This window comes from Callithrix jacchus, chromosome 4 (genome assembly GCF_049354715.1).
Source record: "Callithrix jacchus isolate 240 chromosome 4, calJac240_pri, whole genome shotgun sequence".
NCBI lineage: Eukaryota > Metazoa > Chordata > Mammalia > Primates > Cebidae > Callithrix > Callithrix jacchus.
The window spans coordinates 103,785,820-103,806,613 of NC_133505.1; the positions used below are offsets into that span (position 1 = coordinate 103,785,820).

Consider the following 20,794-nt stretch of genomic DNA (forward strand, 5'->3'; position numbering starts at 1 on the left):
TTACAAGTTGAATTAAATGTATAGCCTTGCATTCATATGCAAAGAAATGGTTAGAACTTCTTCCTTAGATATCTAATAATCAGATATTTTAAACCAACTTATGAAAATGCTTTGAAAGTTTTAAAAAATCGTATATGATTGTGACGCAGAATTTTTTCCGTGCCTCTTCTCCAGCCAGAAACCTCTGTGGCCAGTGCCTCTGCTTGAGTTTTAGTCACAACCGCTGGGCTGGTTGCACCAACTCAGCCTGGCAGGCTGTGCTTGAGGCACACTACTGGCCCAGATACCATGCCTGCTGCAGGTGAGCCAGGTGTGAAGGAGCAAAGGGTGTGAGTGAGCATGAGGTCCAGCCATGCATAGAGCCAGGAGCACCAGCACAGGCGCGAGCAATGTGCGAGGCTGTGGCTGGACCAGGTGTGCCACAAGTGGCTTCCACCTTGAGCACCAGCATCTGGATGAGGGGAGCACGGTGATGCCTGAAAACTTGGAGATGCCAGCAACCATGGAGCCCCAAGGGGGTGTTACAGTGTGTCCTAGCGCTGTCTTAGGGAGCCCCAAGGTCTGGGCCTGGAGAGGGTCACAGCTCTTGTCTCATACTCTGGCGAATGGGAGTGTGTCACCACCCGTAGCTTGGTGGGCTGGCTGGGAATGTATTTCAGCTTGTTCATGTTACAGCTTATTGGGTCCCATCACCCCACTCTGGCCCGTGTCTTCTGGGCTGACCCAGCCCCACTGCTGCTTCCTGTCATGTGGGGCAGCCACCTGGCACCAGTGGAAGGTGGGAGGACTATAGTGTTACAGCTTCTTTAGTGGGTCCTGGCCTGGGTTCTTTTTTCGTGTCCAAGAAGAATGAGGTTACCTTGAGAATCAGAGTGAGAAGGTGGAGAAGAGTTTTATTAAGCGACAGAACAGCTGTCAATGGAGAAAGGACCCGAAGTGGGTATCCTCTACCAAATGCAGGTGGTCCTCACATGTGGTTCATCCTGGAGTTTTTATGGGCCCAGAATTTGGGAGTGAGTGCTGATTGATCCATGGGTGAGCCTGGAAAAAGCATCATTTGATTGGATAAAGTCATTGAGGAAGTTCTTACTCTGATCTGGGACTTTAACTCTGATCTGGGACTTTACCTGGAACTGGGAAGCTTGGCTTCTGGCTTCAGCTGTCTTTGGCTTGAATGTCGGATTTCACTAGGAACCTTTCCCTGTTTGCTTAGGAATTTGTCTGCTTCCTGCTGCTATCAATTACAAGGAACTATTAGTGTTAATAGTATGTTTTACGATTCCTTCTGAGGTTCAGTTTCTGAGATACTGGCCTTTGTACTAGGTTTTATTATATTGACTTCTGATGTTTTTGCAAAATTCTTTTTGCTTTCTGTGATGGTTAAATTTATATGTCAATTATATATATAATTGTATGTATCTTGTGGGCCATGATACCCAGATATTCGGTCAAATATTAGTCTAGATATTGAGGTGAAGGTATTTTTTATTAGATTAGATGATAATTAGATATTAAATCAAATCTAACAGATATGTTCACCACAACATCTAGACTAGGAGTATTTAGATGATATTAATTATAATTTACAAATTGAGACAAATAAGAAATATAGTTTTTTCTATAGTTGGACTTTCTGTCATAGGCCATAATACAATAAATACCAGAATTGTAGTTCTAGCTCAGGACTTCTCTCCTTCAGGGGTCTAATTTAGAAAGAGAATCCTCATGGACAGGAGGCATGGGCTTCTCAGTTTTCATGTTCCTCACTATAGTCCATGGGGCTGTTCTCATTCCTCTCTCCTGTTTGAACCAGTGGCCACTGAACTTTCTTGTCTTGTCTTCATGGCTTCTTCAGATCCATCTTCTTTCTTGCTCTATCCTGATAATTCCAGAATAAGAAGAACAATAGTGTACACATTGTGGTAAGTGTCTTAAACATAAAATGCAGCACTATCTCTCACCTCCACTCCTAATTTTCTGTTGTTGGCCTTTTTCTAGATGAATATTTATTTATTCTATTAATTTAAATCATTTTCTCTATTTTTATTTAGATGTGTCTGTGGTAAACATCACATGGCTGAATTTTGTTTTCTATCCTTTTTGAGTTTTTCCTAAGGGGAAAAAATTCTGTCATTATGCATATCTGATGTTTGTCTTCTGACATGTTTCAGACTTTCTTTTTTAATACTTCTTGACTCTCATTCTTGTATTTTTTTTTTTTTTTGAGACAGCATCTTGCTCTACTACCCAGGCTGGAGTCAACTTCTCAGACTCAAGCAGTCCTCCCACCTCAGCCTCCAGTAGCTGGGACTATAGGTGCATGCCAGCACACCTGGGTGATGTTTTTGTTTTGTAGAGACAGAGGTCTTGCTAGGTTTCCATGGCTGACCTCGAACTCCTGGGCTCAAGCAATCCTCCTGCCTTGGTCTCCCAAAGTGCTGGGATTACAGGTGTGAACCACCACACCTGGTCTTCTTGCTTTTTTGTTTTTAGAAATTTTTATCTACATGTTTTAATTTCTTTTTCTAGAAGTTTGAAACAGTACCAATTAACTGTCCCACATATCTCTACGTTAAAATATAACAAAATTAACATGAAATTTATGACTATATTTTTCTTACTCACTGCAATTTTTGTTAATAAGATGTTGGTATATAAATGTTACCTCTTTTTTTTATGACTAATATTGTATCTTACCACTGTTTCTTTAATATAATGATTCTTGAGGCTTCTATGATTATTAATCTTAGTCAACTGCAATACGCTGTATTTTTTTAAGAGGGGCCTATGGTTAGTATATTCCTTAAAATTTTGTGTGCTTGAAAATTTATTTCTTTATTAAAATGACATTTAGGTTACACAATATTTGGTTAAGAATTATTTAAGTATACACATTAGATTATTATCAACTAATGTCTAGAGTTACTAAGAAGATTCTTGTAACTTGATTGCTTCCAGGATAATTATATACTGTGAATAGAAAATGACCTTGTGGAGAGAATTCATAATGTCATACATCACTTTGTTACATCAAATACACAAGTAGAAAATAACTATAAAATCAGATCACAAAATGATACCCAAAATCTGCTCACTCTCATAACAGAGTAGGTACATTGAAATAAGAATGTATCTTCATTTTTTTCACTTATATTACACTTTTCACTATGAATGGAATTTATAGTTGTCTCTGGAATTAACCAGTGATATAAGGGAGACTATCTAGGGTTAACAGATAGAACTTTCAAGTAATGCTGGTTTTCCTGTGAAACGAATGTGGAAATAAAGAATGCAAGCATCTGAATGGCATGGCCACATTTCTTAGAATCTAGGGAGAGCTTTACAACAAAACTTTCTAAGAGGAACTGTTTCTAGAGTAGCATTGGACATCACAGTCTAATTACAAATGGGAAAAATGAGGATCATTCAGAATTCAATTCATTTGTAAATATCAGGATCTCTAAATACACCTTTGAAAGTGGGGATCCCTTGATTTTCTTCTCTTCTTTGAACTCATCCAATTCTTTTAAAATTTATTTTTCTAAGCTTCATAATTTCACCACTATGTGACCATGTATAAGTTATTTAATGACTTTACATTTCAGTGCCTTCATTTAAAAGTGGGGATAGTAATAGAACCTACTACATATGTAAGATACTATATAAAATATGATTAGTAATAAGTTTGGGATGTTGTAAGCATTCAACAGAATCAGCTAGTACCTGTGCCAAGATCCTGGATTGCTCTATGTCATGCTTAGGAGTGGAGGGTATACAAGTAAGAAGCCAGGGAAATGAAGTCCTTCTTAAACCTTTGACTTTAATTGTCTGTACATAAAGGATGTTTTTAAAATGTGACAATTATATTGATATGTTAGAAAATTATTATCATATCATCGATTATCATCTTGGTGTACTGTAAGCTGATTACTGGACCCTTCCCTATTTTCACCCCACACTCGGTTTCCTAAAGAGATCTCATATACTTCCACTGCTTACTATACTCATGCCAGTGAGGCCTATATTTCTTAGTTGCAGATTTGAGTATTTTTTCCTAGTTCCACATCTGAGTATTCAATTGTCTAATGACCATTTCTGCATTTCTGAGAGTTACTTCAAACTCAATATATTCAAAACTCAGCTCATCTTTTTCTTCAGATTTTCTGCCACTTATGTTCCCTTCTCAAAGGCTCAAGTCCTAAACATGACTGTTCTTCAATTTTTCTTCTCCTTTTGGTATATACCACTAATTTTTATTGATTCAACATTCTAAGTAAATCTTAAAGTGGTCCTCTCATCTCCATTCTTATCTCAGTTTAGGTCATTATGGTTTTGTCCCTTCTAATTGATTCCTTTGCCTCCTATTTTGTTCCCTTCATAATTGTTCTCCAAAAGTAGCCAGAGTGGTTGTTCTTCAAACTCAAACTTGATAATGCCATTACTTAAAACCTTTCAGTGACTTTAGCTGGTCTCAGAAAGAAATCCAACTTCTTTAACATGACTTGCAGAGTGAGATTTGTCCTTAAGTTACCTTTTTTTCAGCCCCCACCCCTGCCTTCACACATACTCCATGATCCTGCTATTGTTACTTCTGTCTGACTCATTGGCTTTTAAACACTCTTCACCATGTTTTATGCCTCAATAACTCCTCATAACTCTTTATGTCTCAATTAGATGCCATATTTAAAGTGAATATTTCTCTAATGTTCCAATGTTAGACACTGCCTGTTTGGGTAATAGTGTAGCATGACCCTGAAATGTAATTGTGTGTATATACCCTCAATTAAAACCTAATGAAAGCAGCGCCCTTGACCATGTGTATTACCAGTGTGTTTCCAGAGTCTCACATAGTGCCTGGCATACAAGGGCATACTTACTTAATATTTTTCAAATGAATGATCTGTCAATATTTATATCACCAATAGAATTCTTACATGATCTTACTTTTTCTATGACTTTACATATGTTGTCTAATAATTCTTAAACAGACTTTATTTATTAGATATATGTTTAAGAAATTGGTAGATAGTAGTCTTAGTAGAACAGTTCCTTTCTAATCTAATATCCATCAAGCAAATGACTAGTCTAAAAGGAGGATGTAGCTATGAGGGATTTATACCATGAAGCAGGTTATTTTAGAATAATGGACAATAATAGCAATCAAAAAAGCTGACCAACCCACCTCCAATCAGACTCGAATGAGAAATTATATAAGACAAATCAGTCTGCTTCATGGTACTTTCTTACTCATCATTTAATTTATTATTTTTAAAGTAATTGTTTTCATCAAATTATTATTATTATTACAGATGAGGGCTCTGCTATGTTGTCCAGGCTGGCCTCTAACACCTGGGCTGAAGTGGTCCTTCTGCTTCAGTTGTAGCTGGGACTAAATGTGTGTACCACCATACCCATCAATAAGTTGTTATTTTTAAGAACTATAGGTTTAAATTCAGGCACACATTTTTGTACCTATAATTAAAGTCATAGACATTTTATCACCAAAAGGTCAGAGTACAAACTAGTTCATTCAGATTTACCCAGCTTAGTACCTGACACAAAATAAAATACTAAAGAAAAAGCTAGCTCAAATGCATTTCTCTTTTTGCTCACACTAATACTTTTAAAATTCTGCACAAATATAATTTATTGTCATATTGGAAATGCTGAAGGTTACTTTGGTCACTAATACATACATAGAAACTCTTCTCTCATTGACCCAAAGGCTATTAAAATACCTAGTAAACTTTCAGACTTTATGGTAAGCTTCTCACCATTTTAATATAGCACCCAAACCTATGTTTATTTTCAAATAGTGTTCTCAAACATTTTGGTTTTAGGACCCTCTGTAACTCTTAAAATGTATTGAGCACTCCAAAAGCTTTTATTTATGTAGGTTATATCTAGTAATACTTATTTTTGTTAGAAATCAAAACTAAGCATTTAAAAAATTATAATATCCAAGTGCTCTTTTCATTATCAGTTAGAGTGATGACATTGTTACATGTCATGTAGGCTCTAGACCATTTCTCTGTACATCTGTGAGACAATGAAAGTGAAATGGAAAATGACATTTTAGTATTACTAAAAGATCTTTGAACTCATGGATTCTGTAAAAGTGTCTTAGGGATGGCTAGGACTTCCTGGATCACACTTTGAGAAATACTGCTTTAATATATTGCCACCCATCATTCTTGCAAGCATTGTAAACTTTTCTACATTTTCGTAGCTTTGCGAGCATAATCTGTCATAAGAAACAGTAGTAATTAGCTCCCAAAGTAAACTCTTTTACACTATTAGGTTCACTATGTAAACTTGAGACTCCAGTCAATTAGGTTGGAGAAAAATTCAATTAAGCAAAACTTAAAAGGCATTGTAGGCAGAACCTTTATTATCATAATTTGCACTGGGAATGTTCAAGTATGAAATATCATATTCAATGTTCTAGTAATTTATTTGCCTAAAATTTTCAAAAATATCTAATGGGAATAGTGATATAAAAGATAAAGCATAAATAATTTAAAATTTATAAAATGTGGAAATCTTGTTTTTTAAATATGAAGCTTCTCAGATTGATTATTTACCTGCTTCAAGTATCACAACCCAGATATTATACACTTTTGTTTATTGATTATAAGATTTCATTTGCATTCTGTGCATTAGTTAATCAGCTTTCGATTTTGAAGTTTCTCTAGTAACTCATTTCAGAACCTTTTCTAATCCATCTATTTAAGTCTCCAGTAATTTCATTCATGCTCTCTATACCTACCAACAATGTTGAAATATTAGAGCCGTGTGATTAAAAGCTACAATTGTTCTTTTCATCCATCATCCTTGAGTTTGCTTTTAATAATACTCTTACTTGGAGGTGGAGAAGCATTGAGCAGAGTCAAGTAGAATACAGCTTTTACAATAAGGGAGGCTTTTCCCTTCCCTCTCCGTTGTATTCTATCTTGTGAACTTCTGTTCAGATTGTGGCTATTAAATGAGATGTAGGAGAAATCACATTCTCTGCCTTCTCAGGAGTACTATTCGTCTTCAATAATTAGGAAAATTATTTTAGCCAAGGGGAAATTATCAAATGAAGTTGAATGAAGCCCAAGGTAGAATCTTGCAAAACGACTCCAAATATATGTACCCTAAAATTTTGCAGAATTTTAAATAGCTTCTGATTCAAATGGATTTGAGAAAATCTTGACTAAATAAAGCTAAATAGTTTCATTTGTTTTCAGACTTCTCAAATTTATTTGATTGTGTCTCTTATTAGTTGCCAAAAGGAGGGTAGAATGTATAGAATGCCCAAAATAACACTGTGCAAAAATTTTAATAGGAGTATATCTCAAATGACAATCCTGAAGAATGTATTTTGGAAAAGGTTATTTTAGATCTTAGTGTTTCACACTTGATAAAAGAGGATAATTATGAGTTTTGTTTGTTTGTTTTTAATTTGCTATACTATTAGAAATTGATTTTTAATTATTTTATATAGGCAGAAAGATGTTCAGAAAACTATTGCTTTGATTCACTAATATTAAGCATATTGAAGAAACAGTAAGAAACAAAGTGTTCTAGGTTTTTGAGTAAAATAACTGTAATGCCACTTACTTAAAAATAAAATACTCCACTTATACTAGACCTTAGGCTAAAATCATATTGAAGAATCAACATCTACTATTGGAAACCCAGCTAAAGTGTGGCCAGCTTTTATCATGAGTTGATTGTAAACAGGCTGGTTTAAATTGGTGAGGAAAGCTGGTCCTCTTTTACAGCATCTATAAACAGGGCCAAAATAGGGCTGACTAGAGCCTGAGAACATGTTAGGTTGCTTCATATTCAATTCACAGTCTTATAAAGAGAAGAAAAATGAGCCTTGTCCAAAACTCTTACCTCAGCACCCACTGGCAAAAATAAAATGTAAGCTGGGGACCAAGTCTCTTTGAAGCTGATTTTTTTAAAACTCTCTAACAGGCCTCTGGTGGTTACAGATATTGATCGTCAGAAAGTAATCTGTTCAGGTTTGGGGGCATGCCAGTACAAATTGTGGAATGCATTCCTTCCTCTCCAAGGACATGTTGAGCTTTTTACATTGTCCATACTGGTTCACTTGACAGCTGTCTACCCTATTTGACATGAATTATTTTCTATCTTTTGTGTATATGTAATTAAATATATTTTAAAAATAGGAAATTTTATTAACATAGAATCTTTAGCTCGAGTCAAAACATTCTTTTCATCTTTTTTAACCCTCATTTTTCTTCCATAATCATTATTTGATTCCCTCTGGCTGCCTATTACTTATTTGTAGTAGTACCATTCATCCATTGAGACCTTTCCATCTGTCACACAGCTTTGCTTTCTTTCCCCAGAAGCTTTATTCTCCTACTGTGCCATGTTTACTTTTTTTTTTTCTTTTTCTTTCTCTCTTTTTGTCTACTAGTTGGGTTGAGCACTCTTTTGTGCAGGTGTTTTCATCTTTCATTTTTGTTATTTTTTGATTTTTACTAGGAAAATAATGCTGACTTAGATAAAAGTGACACTCGGAAAGGGTATATTTGCTAGTCTTTAAAGATGAATATAATTTTTTAAAATTCCATGTTTTATTTTGATATATAAAAGGTAGAATTTGTGTAGATCCAGAATATTCTGATTGCTAAGTGAAGTAGTAGGAATTGCTTAAACCAGTATTTATGTATGGTGTGAGAGTGATGCTGGCATTTTACTCTCCATGTGTCTATTAAATGTTTCTTAAGTGTTATTGCTGATTAAAGGCTTATTTACTGTGAATTTCAATGCTTAAAAATACTTAAACATAAAGACTAACATTTTCGATACTACTTCCCCTCAGAGATTACCAACAAGTTGTATTAAAAGGTAGATATCTTCTGCCTAGAGAACAGATTCTAGGGATAGGAAAATGAATGCAAGCATTCATGATAAGATTAAGTGATTGAAAAGTCTCCATTTTGCTTACATTATTGGTGAATTTTTCTTAATTATGTTATGGCAAAGTTTTGAAAGAGAGGATTCTTTCCTTATTGACAAACATTTTGAAAATAATAACCTATATTATTGAATGTTTTCTAGAACAAACTCAAGGTCATAAAAATAATGAATTTTATATTAATGAATGCAAATGCATTTCTATTTTTGCATCCTAGGAAGAGTATTAACTCTTCTTTTTGTTGTTTTTGACCTAATACTTTGGATTTAAATCTTGAATGATGTGCAATATGTCTTTTCAAAATAGCAGTATTTTGCTAATGAATTCCTCAGTGGCACAGTAAATTTTCAAGTTTGTGTTGTGGGCCGGAAGGCATTGCTTTAATTTAATATACATGTTTTCTGATTATAATGGTTTGGAAATCAGAACCAAACGAGAAGCATGTCATGCCCACTCAACTAAAAAATAATTGAGTCTCCTTTTTGAGGTTTACAGATGACCAAATCCACATGTATGAAACCTCTGTTGTGTACATGGTGCTGAACTCACATCAGTAAGGGAATAGATGTTAAGGGATAGCTTCTGCTGTCAAGGGACTCAAAGTCTGTCTGAGGAAGAGAATACAGTACTGACTTCACTTAAAGCATTTGATTAGACACAGAACATTGAGAATATGTTTGTTGAGATCTGATAGTATGACAGACTATGCTCTGATCACAGTTGTTTAGGGTCAGGAAGGGTCAGGAAATAAAAGATTTCCTGACCCTAAACAACTGTGTATTTTTAAAAAGTGTTTTTAAAAAGTATTTTTAAAAAATGTTTTAGGCTGGGCATGGTGGCTCACGCCTGTAATCCCAGCACTTTGGGAGAGGCCAAGGCGGGTGGATCACAAGGTCAAGAGATCGAGACCATCCTGGTCAACATGGTGAAACCCCGTCTCTACTAAAAATACAAAAAATTAGCTGGGCATGGTGGCATGTGCCTGTAATCCCAGCTACTCCGGAGGCTGAAGTGGGAGAATTGCCTGAACCCAAAAGGCGGAGGTGGCGGTGAGCCCAGATCGCGCCATTGCACTCCAGCCTGGGTAACAAGAGCGGAACTCCGTCTCAATAAAAAAAAAAAAGTTTTAATACTACCAGGGACATATCATGGGATAGAACAGAAGGACAATACTAACAATCAGGAAAATAGCAAGTAGAGATGTATACAGCAGTTCAGAAGGGAAGTATGCAGACAGGACTTTTTTGTATGTGTGGAGTCTAGAGTGAGGATAAGAAGTGCAACCAAAACATTAATAATTACTGATAGCTGACTCTATGTCAGTCCATGAATAACCAAAGATATTGAGTCAGAATCCTTGACTACAAGAAACTAATAATCTAAGTAATAGATATTAAAAATAGTTATAGCCCCAAAGGCTAGAAAGGATATACTGATTTTTTTTTTCTTGAGCTGTAATAACAAATCCTGTTACAACAACAAGCTTTGCATGGAGCACAAAATAAAAACTCATGATGCAAAAAGTAGCTGCTTGAATGCATTGTAGAGAAATCAAAAGAGGTAGGTTTTGAAAGGCTAAAGTCTTAATTAAAAAGGAAATAGGCTGGGCTCAGTGGCTCACACCTGTAAACTCAGTGGTTTGGGAGGCTGAGGTGGGCAGATCATGAGGTCAGGAGATTGAGACCATCCTGGCCAACATGGTGAAACCCCATTCTACTAAAAATACAAAAATTAGCTGGGTGTGGTGGCGTGCCCCTGTAGTCCCCGCTACTTGAGAGGCTGAGACAGGAGAATTGCTTCTACCTGGGAGACCGAGGTTGCAGTGAGCTGAGATGGCACCACTGCAGTCCACTGGCAACAGAGTGAGAATCCATCTCAAAAAAAGAAAAAAAAAAAAAGAAAATGTATTGAGGTGAAATTGATATTCAAGAACAGTTTCTCTTGAGGAATTTGCAGATTTCTAAACTTCAAAAGGCAAAAGCTTCAAAATCAAGGAGAATAAACTTTTTTTCTTCTTCAAATTTTGTTTTGTTTTCTTGTCTACAGTTTTACAATCCTGGGGAGACAGAAATAGGAGGTTAAGTCCTGCTAAGAAGAAGAGATCCCCCACAAGCCCTAGGACTTGAGAACCCCTAGGTTTATGTTCTAGAAGAAAGGTTTCACAAATTTTGAAACCCAGTCTCGAATCATCTTGATTCCTAATAAAAGATGATCTGTCCTACTCAAATTGCTGGCTTGAAGACAATATTGTAATATCATCTAGAGCTTTTAAGTCTTCATAGTCTGTGTTTAAATTTTAAATTACCCTGCATACTAGGAGATAGGGACAAATTAACAAAATCCCAGAAAGAAAGAAAGAAAGAGCCAAAAGGAAGAGGTCCACCAATGAGGTAATGCTAAAATTGAGACAATGAATTTTAAGATATCTTTGAGTAATACTTTTAAGAGAAAACTCTCTGGACCACTTCACAAAAAATGAAATCAATAAATAGAATCACATGAATATTCTGGAGCTATAATAACTCAATAGAAGGTTTTAATGGCATATATACATAGCTGAAAATAGAACTAATGAACTAGAAGATAGATCAGTAACAATTATTAAGACTCGTAGCCGGGTCTGAATTGACCTTCTTGCCTTAAATAACTGGAAAACCAGAAAAAATTCATAAGACAACTATTTTCAGAGATTGGAAAATAGGTACAGAATCATGACCCTTGAGAGAATAAAAGCAAATGAGCTTAGCCCTACAATTACTCTACCTTTCTACATGAAGGTAATTCTGGTTCATAACACAGGCTGGAGAAACAAAACAGAAGTTAGCAGCAGTCTCTCTGAGTGAAGAGAGTGATTAGAGAGTGGAGAGGCTGAGACTGCTACATTTTACAGGGCAATGTATGAGAGTTAAAAGCTGTGCAAGAAAGAACTTCCGAAATCAGTATGGTCCAATGTAACTCTGTGCATACATAAGGTAAAACTACATAAGCCTGACTAAAAAAAACAAATTCTAAGGACTAAAATTTGCTGGTAAGTGTTAAGCCAAAATTGTTTTAGATCTCATAAAAGGATGTGAATTGTTTAAGTTCCCACCAGCCAGCCTAAAGTGACATTACTGAAATCATAGTGTTGAAATATGGTAGGCTGAGATCCACTCTAAAATATAATATAAATGAAGTTTTAAAAGGATCAAACTAAGTCAAACACAACTGCCTTCTAGAACAATGTCTAAAATACTTAGAGAATAAAGCAAAATCCAACACTCAATAATATAAAACTCATGATATGTAATCTGAAATTGCTAGACATGAGAAGAAGCAAGTGATATGGACAGTATTGTAAGAACCAGAAAGAATGACTAGAAAGAAAAAATATAAAATCTGAACCCAAACTTTCAGGATGGGATTACATATTAGAGACTGAAGGAAAACAAAATTCAGTGAACTTAATGGCGCAGCAATAAAAAGTACCAAAAAATAGACAAAACAAAATCAATGTGGACTCAGTGACTTGTGAGACGTTATAAAGTAGTCTAACATAAGCGCAACTGGAATTCTAGAAAGAAAGAGGAACAGAAAAATATTTGAAAAAATAGTCACAAAAATGATTTCAAGTTTGAATTAAGAAGATATAAACCCACATATTAAAACATGCAACAAACTTCAAGCAAGGTAAATTTAATGAAAACTGCACGAAGGACTGTTTTCATCAAACTGCTCACCTTCTGTGATGAAGCAGCCAGAGAAAAATTATAGAAAAACAATAAGAATTGTTATAAACTTTTCATCAGAAATAAGAGAAACCAAAAGCAGTGGAACAATATCTTTAAAGTGCTATAAGAAAAAAAAAAAAACTCTCAACTTGCATGCCTAATAAAAGTGCCTTTCAAAAGTAAAAGTAAAAGAATATTTTTTTAAGACAAATGAAAGATGAGAGAATTCATCACCAGGAGACCTGCACTTCAAAACATGCAAAGGGAAGTTTTTCAGCAGAACTAAAATGACAGACAACTAGAAACTTGAAAACTTGAATCTACACAAAGCTATGAAGATCCCCGAGAACAGTAAATAAATAATAAGAAAAGTCTTTTTTTTCTCACTTAAAATGTTTATAAAGATAATGGAGTTTTCCAAACTAAAAAGCAAGGACAATATATTGGGTGATTTACAACATGTAAAAATACGTGACAATAAAAGAGTAGAAATGGAAGTATACACTTGCAAAAGTCTTATGTTATTTAAAAAGTTGTATAATACTGAAAGGAATAGTCTGAAGGATGCATATTTTTAACCCTAGGGCAACCACTTTTCAAAAGAGGTATAGCTAATTTTCCAATAGAATAGACAAAGTACTTTGCAAAATATTTTGAAAATAGTATAGATAAAATGAGTTTATAAACCATAGTCAACAAAAGAAACAAAGAAAATAGGGAATAAAAATAGATGGGACAAATAGAAAATAAAAAGCAAGATGTTAGATTAAATCCAACCATATTGGTTTTCACATTAAGTGTAAATGGCTAAACAACACAAATGGAACAGATGGAGAGTTTGAATACATCTTTCTGATCGTGTATAGCAATAGTCCCAACGTAATCCAGAGAAAATTCTGTAGGCTGAATTGCAGCATAGATCATTAGTAAGAACTGAAGGGATCTGACCATCCCACATAGGATTTGGTTTCAGATTTGAAGTCCTATCTGTGAATTATGCACAACATGTCAGTGCAGTTTGTTGACCAGGTGATTTGTTCTTCCTATTATAACAGATTCACCTGCCTGTCTAGATAGGAGAATGGCTGACACAGAGAAGGCCCTCAGTAAAGATTTGTTAAATTGAACAAATCTGGGAGAAAAATCTGTGTTTTCATCTCTCTTCTTTCAATATAAGACCTTGATTTAAGATAGGTAAGGATTATGTCCTAGTTTTTGCTATAATTATTATTTTTGTGCCCCATGGCTGACAATTGCAGATGATTTTCCACCTAATAGGTAACAAGAGTCCTTAGACATCAGGAAGAGTATATTTTGCATTAGACTCAATAAGAATATAAGGTAACATTTGAAAGAGAAAAATAATTTCATTCAAAGTTTAAAGAAACTGGATAGTACTCAGTTTAATAAAAACAACATATATAGAATAATGAAGTCATGGAAGCAAGCATTAACTAGTTTATGGTAAACTAGTAAAAACTATGAAACTATGTCAAGAAAGTACACAATATGGCCAGGTGCAGTGGTGCATGCCTGTAATCCAAGTGATTTGGGAGGCTGAGGTGGGAGGATTGCTTGAGCCCAAGAGTTTAAGAGCAGCCTGGGCAACACAGAGACACCTCATCTCTACAAAAAAAAATTTTTTTAAATAAGAAAGTACCTAGTAATTCTAAGGAAAAAAATACATGTAAGTCACATATATATGCGCATATGTAATAATTAACCATATTTTATAAATAAATGTAAAATGCTAAAGAAAAAGCAATAAAAGTCTTGGTATTATCGAAATTGATCAGATTACATTTATGATTAAGTAGGCCACTGAAACTTGTTTACAAAAAAATCTGATTTGTAGTATTTCTTGGTGAGAGAGTATGCTTGTATATGTGTGTGTGAATCCACAGGTCTAAATGTGGATAGTAAATATAAATCATTTGAAAGACAAACAGAAGTGAAGCAGTCATCGGCATTTAATTTGACAGCCTGGTCAGAAGGAAAGTGAGGTTTAAACTTTCCTATTATCAATAATAAGACCAGTCTAAAGGGAGAGAAAATGATGTAGAGCAGCACTGTTTGTTATATACCATTAGTCTAAAATACATTCGATATATTTTCACTCTTATAATTTCTCATAAAGGTAAGGAAATAGTGTGATAAATTCTACTGTCTTGTACAAGAACTTGTACATAAAGTAGAAGTGATGTTAACTTTGAGAGAAAATAATATTTTTATATTAGAATTTTAAATATTTACATAAATGCATAGGCAAATATGCTTACCATATAATTTCACTCAGTAGATTTCAGAGTTCAGAGAAATATAGGTATAATTCCATGTTCAGGGACTCTTAAGATGAATACAGTTAAAAAATGATGGAGGGTTAAAAAAGGAATTTTGATTTATAATTTGAAAAAGCTGTAGTGAGAAAGGCAGGAGATGTGGGGCACCACCAGCATGTAGCTCCATGTGTTATCCACGCCTAGAAATCATAAAAACATAAGAGGTGGTGTAAGGAGTTTATAACCAAGAATGAGTTTAAATATATAACGCATTTCTGACAGCAATGCCAAAACTAGTATGAAAAATTATAATCTTCATAGGAAATTGATTTTAAAAAGATCCCTGGGGAGCAAAATTTAGGGCAAGTTATGGCAAGCAGAGGAATAGGTCCACTACCTTTGGTAAAATGTATTATGAACAAAAAAAATTTTTTACTCAATTCCTCTGTTGCTTTGCTGTGCTTAAGGAACAAGTTATTTCTATAAAAGAAATTACAGTTCATATATAAACTATAATTAAGAATTAATTAAAGAGGGTCATTCCTATGGGGAGAGGGCTAGAAATCATGAAGAATGATACAATTGAGTATGCTTAAATTAGAAAAGGTCAAATTTAAGGACACCATTATACTTGTTTTCAGTGTTTGAAGGTCAGGCATGCAAAGATGTAGTCTGTTCATAGTAAGCTATATAATATAGTAGACTGCCAAGGGGGCAGACTCTGATTGTATAAAGGACAGTGATTTGTTAATGTTGGAAAGGGTTTTTAACTAAGCAACTAAGGTCTCTTTCAGCAGAAGTCTTTCACTCCTCAACAGGCAGAAAAGGATTTCTTCCATGGAAGGCAAGATGTCTATTAAGATCTCTTTCATTTCTCCTACTGGAGAATATTGTGAGGTTAGATGATATCACAGTGACAAGTCAGTGTGGGAAACAGAACTAAAGATAATGGTTTAATTAGCTAGACTCAAATGTCAGGTGCATGAAACTGAATGAGGCTGTCGGTAATCAATTCTATACTGAGTAATTTTCTATACTGAGCAATTTTCTGAACTGAGTAGTAGAAAGACAGACACAAGGGAAAGACCAGCAGTGAGCAGAAGTCCATGTAACTTCAAGAACTCTTGTTGAATTGAGACATTCAAGAGTGGATTCCTGCCTTCCTTCATCGAGTGGAAGAAGCAATAATGTTAATGCTGTTCAGGAATGAAGTAGGAAATGGACTGAAATATTTTACTTGGTTTAGAGACTGAGGCAAGAATTGGTGACTTGCGTTCTGACATTCTCCAAGACAGATTCAATGAAAGTTACAATAAAATCAAGAAATAAACTTAGAGCTTATCAAATAAATAGAACATACACCTTTCACAAGCCATTTATGCTATACTTATGCCTAAAGAACTCAGTTTTACCATATGTATTGTAATAACTAACATTTAGTGAGCACATGTGCATATTTTGTGAGTATTAAACTATTTAGATGCATCATCTCTCATAATTGTATCTTTTATTAACTCCGTGAAATAGAAACAATTGCTATCATAATTTTGCAAACAAGGCAACTTTGACTTAAAGAGATTAAGTAATTTATCTAAGAGCAATGCCCCAGAGTAGTATAAACAGGATTTATGTCTCAGTTTGTCTGATACTAGAGCCTTCATCTTTAACCTGTAGTAGACAATGGTGTTGTATTACTGATCTTGTTGGAAATCAAACAACTCTGAATTGTAGCTCTGGGAAACAAAGAAATGGAAACCTACTCAAGACGGCCTGTGTGCCTTTTAGGAGGTTGGCAGTCAAATGTGGCACCAAACTCTGGATCCAATCAAATGTTTGGTACTGTCCAACCTTCCATATGGTTGGGAGGTCTGGATCTGTCACAGATGTCGCAGGCAGCTTCCCGCATCACCTGCAAGACATATGTGACATAAATGGGAGAGCAGGATTACTAAAAGTGTGCCCCCAGCTGGGCCTATAACTGAAGGGAAGATCAGCACAGAAGCAAGCATAGGAACTGGGCAAACCTGGGGGATGTTTCACTTTAAGGCCCTGAGTCAGCTGCTCAACAGTGAGCTGAAATGGGGGCATTGTGAGTAGGAGTAGGCAGGGCTGGCAAAAGAAAGGCTCCAAGGACACATTGAATCACAACTTCTAACAATGTGGCATGGCTGTGCAAACAACATCAGACAGGCCAAACTTACATGCAAAAAATCAAAGACTGAGTGACTCTTTTTGGGCAAATGTGTCTGGCAGCCTACAAGGAGGAAAGGCAGGGCTGCAAGTACAATATGCTCTACAGACAGAGGAGAGAGTCCCAGCCCAAAGACAGCTTCCATGTGTATGAAGTGTGGAAAATCTGAGACATGCACTGGGCTCTTCAGCCACATTCTCACCCTTGGAAAGCAATCAGCCAGCAGAAAAATCTCCAATTTAAATGACAGCAAAATGTATGCTTGGAGTTATCTGACCAAATTAGCAACTGAGATATTCTAGGGACTTAATTTGCACATTGAGTTTTAATAGTATTATATTTGTATAGCAGATTATATAACCAAAAATGTTAATGGGAAAATGATTTTATTTGACTGGGAAATTGGCACCCCGACTAATTGTCTGAAAAGGAGCCAATTTTAAAATTCAGATGCTATTTGAATGAACTGGTATTGGCTGAATTAGGATTTATTGTGTAAAATATGCAGTTTTTAAAAATAGCCTAAGGAAAGAAAAAAGGACTCAATGAATGAAGTTTGCATACTTCACTATGTTCTGGGATAGGTTTTGCAATGGTACAAACAAAATGATCATAAAGAATCTCGGGGTTGGAGTAGGGGTGGAGGAAGATGAATTAATGACCTGAAATGAACATACAATATGAATGTGTATGTGGTCAGAGGAAATAGGCTGGCTTGTCATCTGTCTGCAATTTAGCCAGATAGCAACTCTTTACTAAAATATTTGATTACCTTTTTATAAATAACTTGGAGTTTCATGTGCCTATTTCATATAGATTAGGATAAAGTGCCACACATATTTAGGAATGACCATGTTTTTGGTATGCTATTTGTAGTGCTTAGCACATTAAGAAAATTGTAAGCTTGCAATTAATGCTGGCAATAATTTTTCTTATTAAGAAATGTATTAGCTACAATTGGCTAAGACTAAATAAGAAATTAGATTGTGTGACAATTATATTTATAGGAGAAAGTTTTGTAAGTAATAGACTTTATTCTGTTGAAAAATATTTTTTCTTAGTCAACTGAAATGGCCTTATTGTTCTGGCTACCACCTCCTACTCCTGAAGAAACTTACCTCTTCTAAATAACAGGTGAAATTGCACTTTCATTTATTATTGCCTTCAGGATATGGAAAGTACAGGGTTTCCTTAGAAAGCCAGGCCTTTTTCTCTCCACCCCACCCCCTACCAGCCCTACACTTTAAGACAACATCTTCAAGTTGCCATAGACCAACTGTGAGTGTTAAATGAATATCTTTGACAGGAGCTAAGTCTTTTGGGCATTGAAATAAGGTTTTCCTCCTCTCTTGGCATGTGAAGATTGAGAGTGTGCTTTGACACCAGTAGTAGAGGATGTGAGCAAAGCAACTTTCAGAGCATCAGAAGTGTCAGCAAAAGGAAAAATCAGCACAAGTAGAAAGCATCAAGGTAATTTTCCCACCTATAGTATTCCATGAAGTCAGTCAGCTCATTGCCACTTTTGTCTGATGGAACCTCCTTCTCTATTGTTAAATGCCACATAAACTATCTGTCAGCCTCTAGGGCAGTTCACTTTTCCTACACAGAAAGAAACACAAAGGTACAAACAAAAGCAGCAACATATTAAGCTAAAATAAACGTTAAAAATAGTATTTTATACTTCATTCATAAATATGTATATTGGGCAAGTTTCTCCCGAGTATCATATAGCCAGAATACCTACTGTGTCTGATTCAATGTCTTCAAGATTTGAAACAATCTATTCCTATGTAGAGAAGGGTTTTCTCCTATTTATCTGATGTTTTTATTTTAGATTTGGAACGAAAATGTATGATTATATTTCTGCATTTTGAATGTATTAAACATTTCATTGCTGATGCTAAAGTTTCTTAAACATATTAATATATAAGCATACCTATCATAAGTTGAAAGCTGCTAATTTTTTTCAAATTGCACACATCCATGTATCTAGTACTTAGATTAAGGAACAGACAATTACTCATACTAAGTTTTTCAATAGTTGCATTTTCCAAATGCTTTCATTTCTGTGCCTTTTTCAATTTTTGTGAAAAAAAAATGTTACTACATTAGAATGGCAACACCTGCATTCAAACATCTATTTCCTCAATATATTCCCCAATAGCATCATCAAATAATTTTTATTAATGTTTAATTCATTGCACATAGCAACCTGTATAACTATAGGAAAGGACATAAATTAGCATTACAGAGTATGAACATTTGCTACATGGCAAAACTGTTCCTTTTGGCAAACATTTTGCATTTTTAAAGCCACAAGCACCCTGCTGAACAGAACTCCAAACAGAGGAATAGCAAAATGGGAGGAAGGTGCTGTGACTAAATGAAGGAAGGCTGAGGGGTTAAAATCATTGCTGGGTGATTTCACCACTACTGCCCCATATTCATACTCTCGGTAAATGAATGAGGAGAGCCCCATGTGGGATTACAAACTTGCTGGAAATGGATGAGAAACCTTCTGCTCTGCTGGAGTTTGTAAGTAGCTTCTAAGGGCTGATTTCTGCACAAGTGAAATTGATTGGATTGTTTTATTTTTCTTCTGGCAAGAAATGTTTTTCATCTCTGCATATCCCTCTCCCTGTTTTCTTGGGGTTGGCTTGATGACAAAACCTTCTGCAAGACCCAGAAACAAGTCATCTCTTCTGTGAAGCCTTCTTGATTACACTGCCGTGGCCCCTGCCCCTTTGTGGATTGTGTGGCATTGTCCTCCCTAATAACTTATAAAATACCTTAGAGCTTCTTATAGTAAACTCTTTCAGTCTCTGCCACTCACTTATTCCCTAGGTTGTGAGCTTCTAGAGGACACAACTTGCGTCTTTTCAACTTCGTGTATCACTGTCCTGGTTGCTTTACTTGTAATCCCACTGACTCTAACTTAGATGTAAATAGAATCTCAGTTCCAGGTGTGAACGGTCATAGGCAAGATGACTTACCTGTGAGGGTGAGACCACCATAGGCCATCATCATCTGGAGTTCCCTCCTGTTAGCAGAGTTGTTTCTTCAGGCTGACCTACTAATTGTTTACCTGCAAACCACTGCTGAGCTGGAGATAAGTGACCACCTGCCCAGATTGTCTTGTTAAGCATTATAATGAAAGAAAAGAGACAGCGTTTGCTATTAAAATATTTTCTTAAAAACTGGTATTCTAGAAAAAATAATTGTCTAGCTCTTGCAAGGAAAGAGGAAAATAAAAGCTCATGCCCCATAATCAACAAACATTTAATTGACCAACAATTCCTTTTTGTTTACTTTCCCTTTTAAAAATAAGAAGCAGGTAACTAGGATAACATAAAGAGTAACCTCTTCTAACCCTATTACTGTTGTTGAAATAAAAGGAAAGGAAAGGAAAAAGCTGACATCTATTGTTCTTCCTTGGAGTTTGGGGTGGCCTCCATCTTTTTCTCCCCTTTCTTGAAGACCATCAGAGGTGCTTTTGACTTTCTTTCTATATCTTACCTTTTAAAGCTTTATTTTCTAGAAAATGGACATGCACATGTGATAATTATGGTATTTCCTCTGAATAGTGTATTACAATTTTATTGGGAAATCATATTTTTTTTTACTGCTTGGAAATACTATAAAAAATTCAATGCAATTGGAATATATTCAAATA

General features: G+C 35.3%; 1 protein-coding gene across 33 annotated transcripts in view; it reads left to right on the forward strand.

Annotated features, from left to right (window-relative positions):
• The window catches only part of LOC144582184 (uncharacterized), a 1,185,294-nt gene that overhangs the window by 573,971 nt on the left and 590,529 nt on the right, over window positions 1-20,794 (forward strand). For 10 of the 33 annotated variants that reach the window (XR_013534420.1, XR_013534419.1, XR_013534421.1 and 7 more), the window contains exon 1: window positions 19,568-19,656. The exons of the other annotated variants lie outside the window; for them this stretch is intronic. The gene's annotated coding sequence lies outside the window, so the exon portion shown is untranslated. Of the gene's footprint in view, window positions 1-19,567; window positions 19,657-20,794 lie in introns of those variants that run through there. 33 annotated transcript variants of the gene reach the window in all.